The 6,356-nt window shown below is 40.4% G+C and overlaps 1 pseudogene; it reads right to left on the bottom strand.

Annotated features, from left to right (window-relative positions):
- Window positions 1–302: 302 nt before the first annotated feature.
- LOC113899526 lies at window positions 303–1,655 on the bottom strand (annotated as a pseudogene).
- Window positions 1,656–6,356: the final 4,701 nt, after the last annotated feature.

Below are 6,356 nucleotides of genomic sequence, written 5' to 3'. Positions count from 1 at the left end.
TCACTGTTTCCACTGTTTCCCCATCTATTTACCATGAAGTGATGGGACCAGATGTCATGATCTTAGTTTTATGAATGCTGAGTTTGCTTTATTTTTTTTAAGACAGGAAATACTTTATTTAAACTCATCAGAGAAATGGATAGCTTGGGTCTATAACAAAGTGCCATGTTTTAAAGCATAGGTCAGTAATTGTATATGAGAGTATACACTGCTATATATAAATTAACTGATCAGACCACAACTTTTCAAGTTTTAAAACAGAATAAGCAAAGGTGCTGTAAAAGCAGCACCCTTGCGACATTTTAACTTTTGTATTCCTCTCCTTCTTCCTCTCCCTCTCCTTCCACAGAATCTACGCCAACCTCCTCATAATCCTTCTCAAGGGAAGCCATGGCCTCATGGGCCTCAGAAAGCTCTCCTTCCTCCATGCCCTCACCCATGTACCAGTGAACAAAGGCATGCTTGGTATACATCAGATTGTGGTCTAGGTGAGTCCAGGCCTCAGTGGTGGTTGTGGTGTTGCTCAGCGTGCACACAGCTTGCTTTACTTTGGCCAGGTCTCCACCAGGGACCACAGCAGGAGGCTGGTAATTAATGCCAACCTTGAAGCCACTGGGGCACCAGTCCACAAACTGGATGGTACGCTTGGTTTTGATGGTGGCACTGGCAGCACTGACATCTTTGGGAACCATGTCGCCACGGTACAACAGGCAGCAGGCCATGTATTTACCACGGCAAGGGTCACATTTCACCTTCTGGTTGGCTGGTTCAAAGCAAGCATTGGTGATCTCTGCTACAGAAAGCTATTCACAGTGGGCTTTCTCAGCAGAGATGACAGGGGCGTATGTGGCCAGAGGGAAGTGGATGCGGGGATAGGGCACCAGGTTGGTCTGGAACTCTGTTGGATCCACATTCAGGGCTCCTTCACACCTCAGGGAAGCAGTGACGGAGGACACAATTTGACCTATCAACCTATTCAGGTTAATATATGCTGGGCACTCAATGTCGAGTTTTCTAGGACAGATGTCATTGATGGCCTCATTGTCTACCATGAAGGCACAATCAGAGTGCTTCAGGGTGGTGTGGGTGGTGAGGATGGAGTTGTAGGGCTCAGCTACAGCTGTTCAAAGTTGTGGGGCTGGGTAAATGGAGAACCCCAGCTTGGACTTCTTGCCATAATCGACAGAGACATTCCATCAGCAAGGAGGTGACCCAGAACCAGTTCCCCCACCAAAGCTGTGAAAAACCAAGAAGCCCTGAAGACCTGTGCACTGCTCAGCCAGTTTCTGAATCTGGTCCAAGATGAGGTCAGTGATCTCCTCGCCAGTGGTGTGGTGACCTCGGGCACAATTACTGGCAGCATCCTCTTTGCCTGTGATGAGCTGCTCAGGGTGGAAGAGCTGGCAGTAGGTGCCAGTGCACACCTCATCAATGAATGGGGATTCCAGGTCTACAAACACTGCCCTGGGCACATGCTTGCCAGTGTCTGTCTCACTGAAGAAGGTGTCGAAGGAGTCATCTCCTCCCCCAGTAGTCTTGTCACTTGGCATCTGGCCATCGGGCTGAAGGCCATGTTCCAGGCAGTAGAGCTCCCAGCAGGCATTGCCTGTCTGAACACCAGCCTGGCCAAAGTGGATGGAGATGCACTCACACATAGCTGCTGTTCTGTGGCTGCCGAGCAGTTGGCGGAGAGGAGAAGAGATTGTTACTTGTTACAGCGCTACTCTTAGGTGGTCGATGTAAGAGAACCTGTGGCACATGGGCGTCTGCAGCTCCTTATATACAACTCAGTCCGAATGCTGAGTTTTTGAATTTTGAGAATATCTCTGCAACTGGACCATACATTCCATGAGGGCAGGGACTTCTTCAATGTCCTCAAAGAATGAGGAGTCCAGTCTTCTGTACCAGATGATCTGTGTACTATGCAGCAAATGTGTGTTTATTACTACTTGTACCCTCTTCTTCTTAATCTGTGAACACTCTCCAACTTACTCAATTGGTTTACACTCAGGGAAAACAAACTGATTTGCTAGTCTGAATAAACAACATTCAATAGGAAGGTAAATCCGTTTCTACAAAAATAATATAAATTGTAAGTCGAAGCAAAATATTAAGTGGTTTTTGTATTATCTACTTTCTGTGGTTCTTAAACAGAAACCTTTATCATCTGATTAAAATTACATTCATTATAAAGAAGTAATATTAACTGTTAAATGATACTGTCTCAGGACAAATTGGATGGCTTCGTATACTGTTAGGCATTTCTATAAAGTGCATTCATTTCTCCTTTATTTGTATTCTGATAAATCCAGAGGGTTTTTAAGTGGTTAAGTGTGGTTTTAGAATAGACTTTGTATTGTTATTTTCAATTTGTGTTGTTTTGGTATTATCATATCTGGCCATAACATATACAAGTTGTGCTCACGATCAGTCACTTCACTCAAGTCTGACTCTTTGCAACCCTCTGGACTGTAGCCCGCCAGGCTCCTCTGTCCATGGGATTTTCCCAGCAAGAATACTGGAGTGGGTTGCCATGCCCTCCTACAGGGGATCTTCCCAACCCAGGGATTGAACCTGTGTCTCCTGAGTCCCCTGCACGGCCGACAGATTCTTTACCATTGAGACATTGGGGAAGCCTTATGTAAATTGTTCTGGGGTGTAATTAGAAATGATTGATGAGATTACTTGAATAAATATGTGTGAGAAAATGTGAGAGTAAAAAGAAAAAATTGTACTGGGGTTTAAAATCAAGAGGAGGAATTCTAGCTTCCCAGGTTGAAATTTGTCTGATCTTGTGGCTTTGTAACCCTACTTTTGGCAACAGATATCAAAGACATTCAGTGGACGGCACAGTCCAATTTTCACTTGGGCCCTGTGCTACCCAGCTATGTGACTACCTAACTCCCTGGGTAAGTTTCTTAACTTTTGCAATCCTCAATTTCTTCATCTATAAAATGAATGTAGTAGAGATCAAGAGGATTAAGTAAGATACTTAGTATTTTACCATGTCAAACACTTAGTAGAGTTGCAGGTCCATCTTAAGCATATGATAAATGTTAGCTGTTCTGATTAGCAGATGCTCCTCTAAGTTGTAATTTGATTCCCAGAAAGGTCAGCTCTGCTCTTCAATTCCAGCCCACTTCTCTGGCCACAGTCATGAAAGGTGTGCTTCACAGCAATGTTGAGTGCACTGGGTCACATCCCCACTTCCCTCTCCCTTCATTTAGGTAGCATAACCCACACAGCTCTGCATATGAATATGAGCCAGTGTCAAAGTAGGATCTTTGGAAATACTTGCAAAATGTAAATCTTACAGTAGATTGTGTTTGAGTAGTGACAGCCTTTAACAGGAAACTCTTTGTAATGTGATGCATGTTCCAAGGCATGGGACTGTCTTAGAAGTCAAAAACATTTTACACCAAGGGGCTTTGATGCCTAATCTTTTAGGTGGTGCCTGAAGTAGATTTTCTTACCTGAATCCTACTCTCAGATTTCTCTACTAAAATCTCTGTGATATTTTCACCTTGCTCCACATCTTTCTCATTTCCCAGAGAGGCTTTTGTTTGGCTGGGAGATCTGTCCAGTTCTTTCCCAGGGCAGCAAATGAAGCCGTGTGGAATGAAGCACTCATAGATAGCCTTCAGATCAACAGGGTAAAAAACTCTAGCACCACATCTTTGGTTGAAAACCCAGGTCACTGAGATGGTACTCACACTGTCAACTGGTTAGCGTGCAGATCTGACTACTAAGAAATAAAAATATAAGTGATTTAGAGCAGTGCAGAGAAGGAACTTAAATACAAATCACAGTGCTTCTGGATCCTCTTGTCCACCTGACGTGGTTTTTTTTTTTTTTTTTAAATCTAGCCTTAATTTCAACAATAAATTTCAGATATTAGAAAAGTCTTCCCTATCTTCTCAGGTTGCCACTCTACTCATCTTTTATTTTTTTTAGCTAAAATACTATTTATGTCTAAAAGTTAAAAAATTACTAAAGTACGAAGAAAAACATTTTAAATATATCCACCACTTAGAACAAATTAACTTATTTTCCAATGTTTCTGTGGCATATTTTACATCCATATTTTTATATAAGAAAAGTATTTCACTATTTTAATAAAAATGAAACACACATAGAAAAGAATGACATTGACAAATAATGCTGAGTATTTTAAAATCAGCTCAAATTCAGTTACCCAGAAATATTATTATCATTACGTTAAACGCACATATTTTCAGATGTCTTTTTGTGTGTACACCTACAAATACAGAGAGAGAGAAAGGGAGTGAGAGTGGGAGAAAGAGAGATGTGAGTCTTGAGACTGACTTTTTTCCTTTGAAATGCCTTTGAGATCCAGCTGGGATGTTTTCTTTATTGTGCAGTGGCCATTCATTGATTTTCTTCCTCCTTCTGATAAGAGATGCTAATTTTCCTTTGGAGACTCATTTCTTCCACTCATTCTCCATTCTTAGTATGCTCACCACCATACTTCCAACCCTAAGCTCCTGAGGTATTCACATAACCCAACCTGTTCTCCAATTGCTGTCAGTGTGAGAGGAAGGGGATGGTCTAAAAATGGAGGTGGTCTTATGCTGTCTATAATCCACTATGCTAAAGTCTTTTAGTAATGACAGTACAGAGAAAGAGGGTGAAAATAATAAACATCTGATGTAAAATTTGGAAAGTTTCCTTAGAGGAGGAGATTTTTGAATTGAGTCTTAAAGGCCGAGTAGTATTTTTCTAGCAAAAATAGAAAATAATAGTATTTTTCTAAAGAAAGTGATTGTCGTCTAGTTGCTAAGTCATGTCTGACTCTTTGAGACCCCATGGACTGCTTTGTCTTTCACTGTCTCCTGGAGCTTGCTCACACTCATATTCATTACATTGGTGATGCCATCCAACCATCTCATCCTCTGTCGCCCCCTTCTCCTCCTGCCCCCAGTCTTTCCCAGCGTCAGAAAGTGGAGAAGGTGATAAAACATCATCATTGCCAGTGAAAGATGAGGAGCAGGTACACACACCTATATGTTAAAAGACATGAAAATATCAGAAAATACCTCTGCAAGGGAAAACTCAGAAAAAATTTATGAACTAAGCTTACATGCTATCATTTGATTTAGAAAGGTAGTTATTTACCTAAGATCATGTCCTTTGATTAAAGGCTATTAACAAATAAAACGGTGTTGGATTTGAAAAGTGTTCAAATTTCATGAAACATACATATTAAGTTAAAATTATTTTAAAAAGATATCTCATTAAAACTTTTAAAGAATTTATTTGAACAAGTTTAAGTACACAGAGAAGGATAATCGATGAATTTGCCAACTTTTTTTCCTGACTTCTTTGGTTTTTAGACATATTCCATCCACACTTCTTTCCTTCCATCAGGCTTGGTAGATGAATAGAAACTCTACAAAAAGGAATTATGACAGTCATTTGGCAAAACAGTAATAGAAATCTCTCCACATATTAACTGACATTCTTCTACTCAATTGCTAAAGCATACATTTACCAGGGATTGACCCCTTCACCATTCAACCTTTTTGTATGTTTTCCTGTATTACAGAAACTAAAAGTCTGAAAACTGCATTTCCTCAACTCCCTTGCAGACTAGATGTAGGGTCAGATACGGTTTGATTTCACCAATCACATATGTTTACCAAAGACTGAATTAAGAAGAATTAACAGATCTATTGCTTCAGGCAGTTCCTGGAAACTTGGCCTAGAATTTGTCTCTTTGGCCACATGACCTCTTGCATAGGCCATGCTGTACAGTGAAATAAGTCCATCTCTGTTTCAGTGAACCAGAGTGGATTCTGTTCTCTGTAACTGATCCCTTACTCATAGTGCTACCTTCGGTCAAAGTTTCTAGATTTGATTTTTCAAAAAAATATATAACCACTTAAGTATAAATTGATGTATTAAAGTTAAATTTGGTACTGAGCAGTCAAAGAAGTTTTTATTTTACAATAAAATATATTGTGTTTTTCTTTGTTCAAAATGGAAACAGTTTTATATAATAGCTTTAGTTCTGATTGTAAAATGAACTTATGTACCTATTAAGTATATAGTTGTTTAGTCACTAAGTTGTGTCTGACTCTCTTGTGACGCCATGAACTGTAGCCCACCAGGTTCCTCTGTCCACGAGATTCTTCAGGCAAGGATACTGGAGTGGATTGCCTCTTCCTTCTCCAGGGGATCTTCCCGACACAGGGATTGAACCTGCATCTCCTGAGATTATTTACCACTTAACCACCTGGGAAGCCCCATTTAGTATGTTAGGTGACAGTAAAAAGAATAAGAAAAATAGCAAAAGTTTACTTACAAACATTTAACCTGAGATAATTGCCTTACTT

Source organism: Bos indicus x Bos taurus, chromosome 10 (assembly GCF_003369695.1).
Source record: "Bos indicus x Bos taurus breed Angus x Brahman F1 hybrid chromosome 10, Bos_hybrid_MaternalHap_v2.0, whole genome shotgun sequence".
Taxonomy (NCBI): Eukaryota; Metazoa; Chordata; class Mammalia; order Artiodactyla; family Bovidae; genus Bos; species Bos indicus x Bos taurus.
The sequence above is the reverse complement of the archived record's forward strand: the minus strand, read 5'-3'. Positions and strand labels throughout refer to the sequence as shown.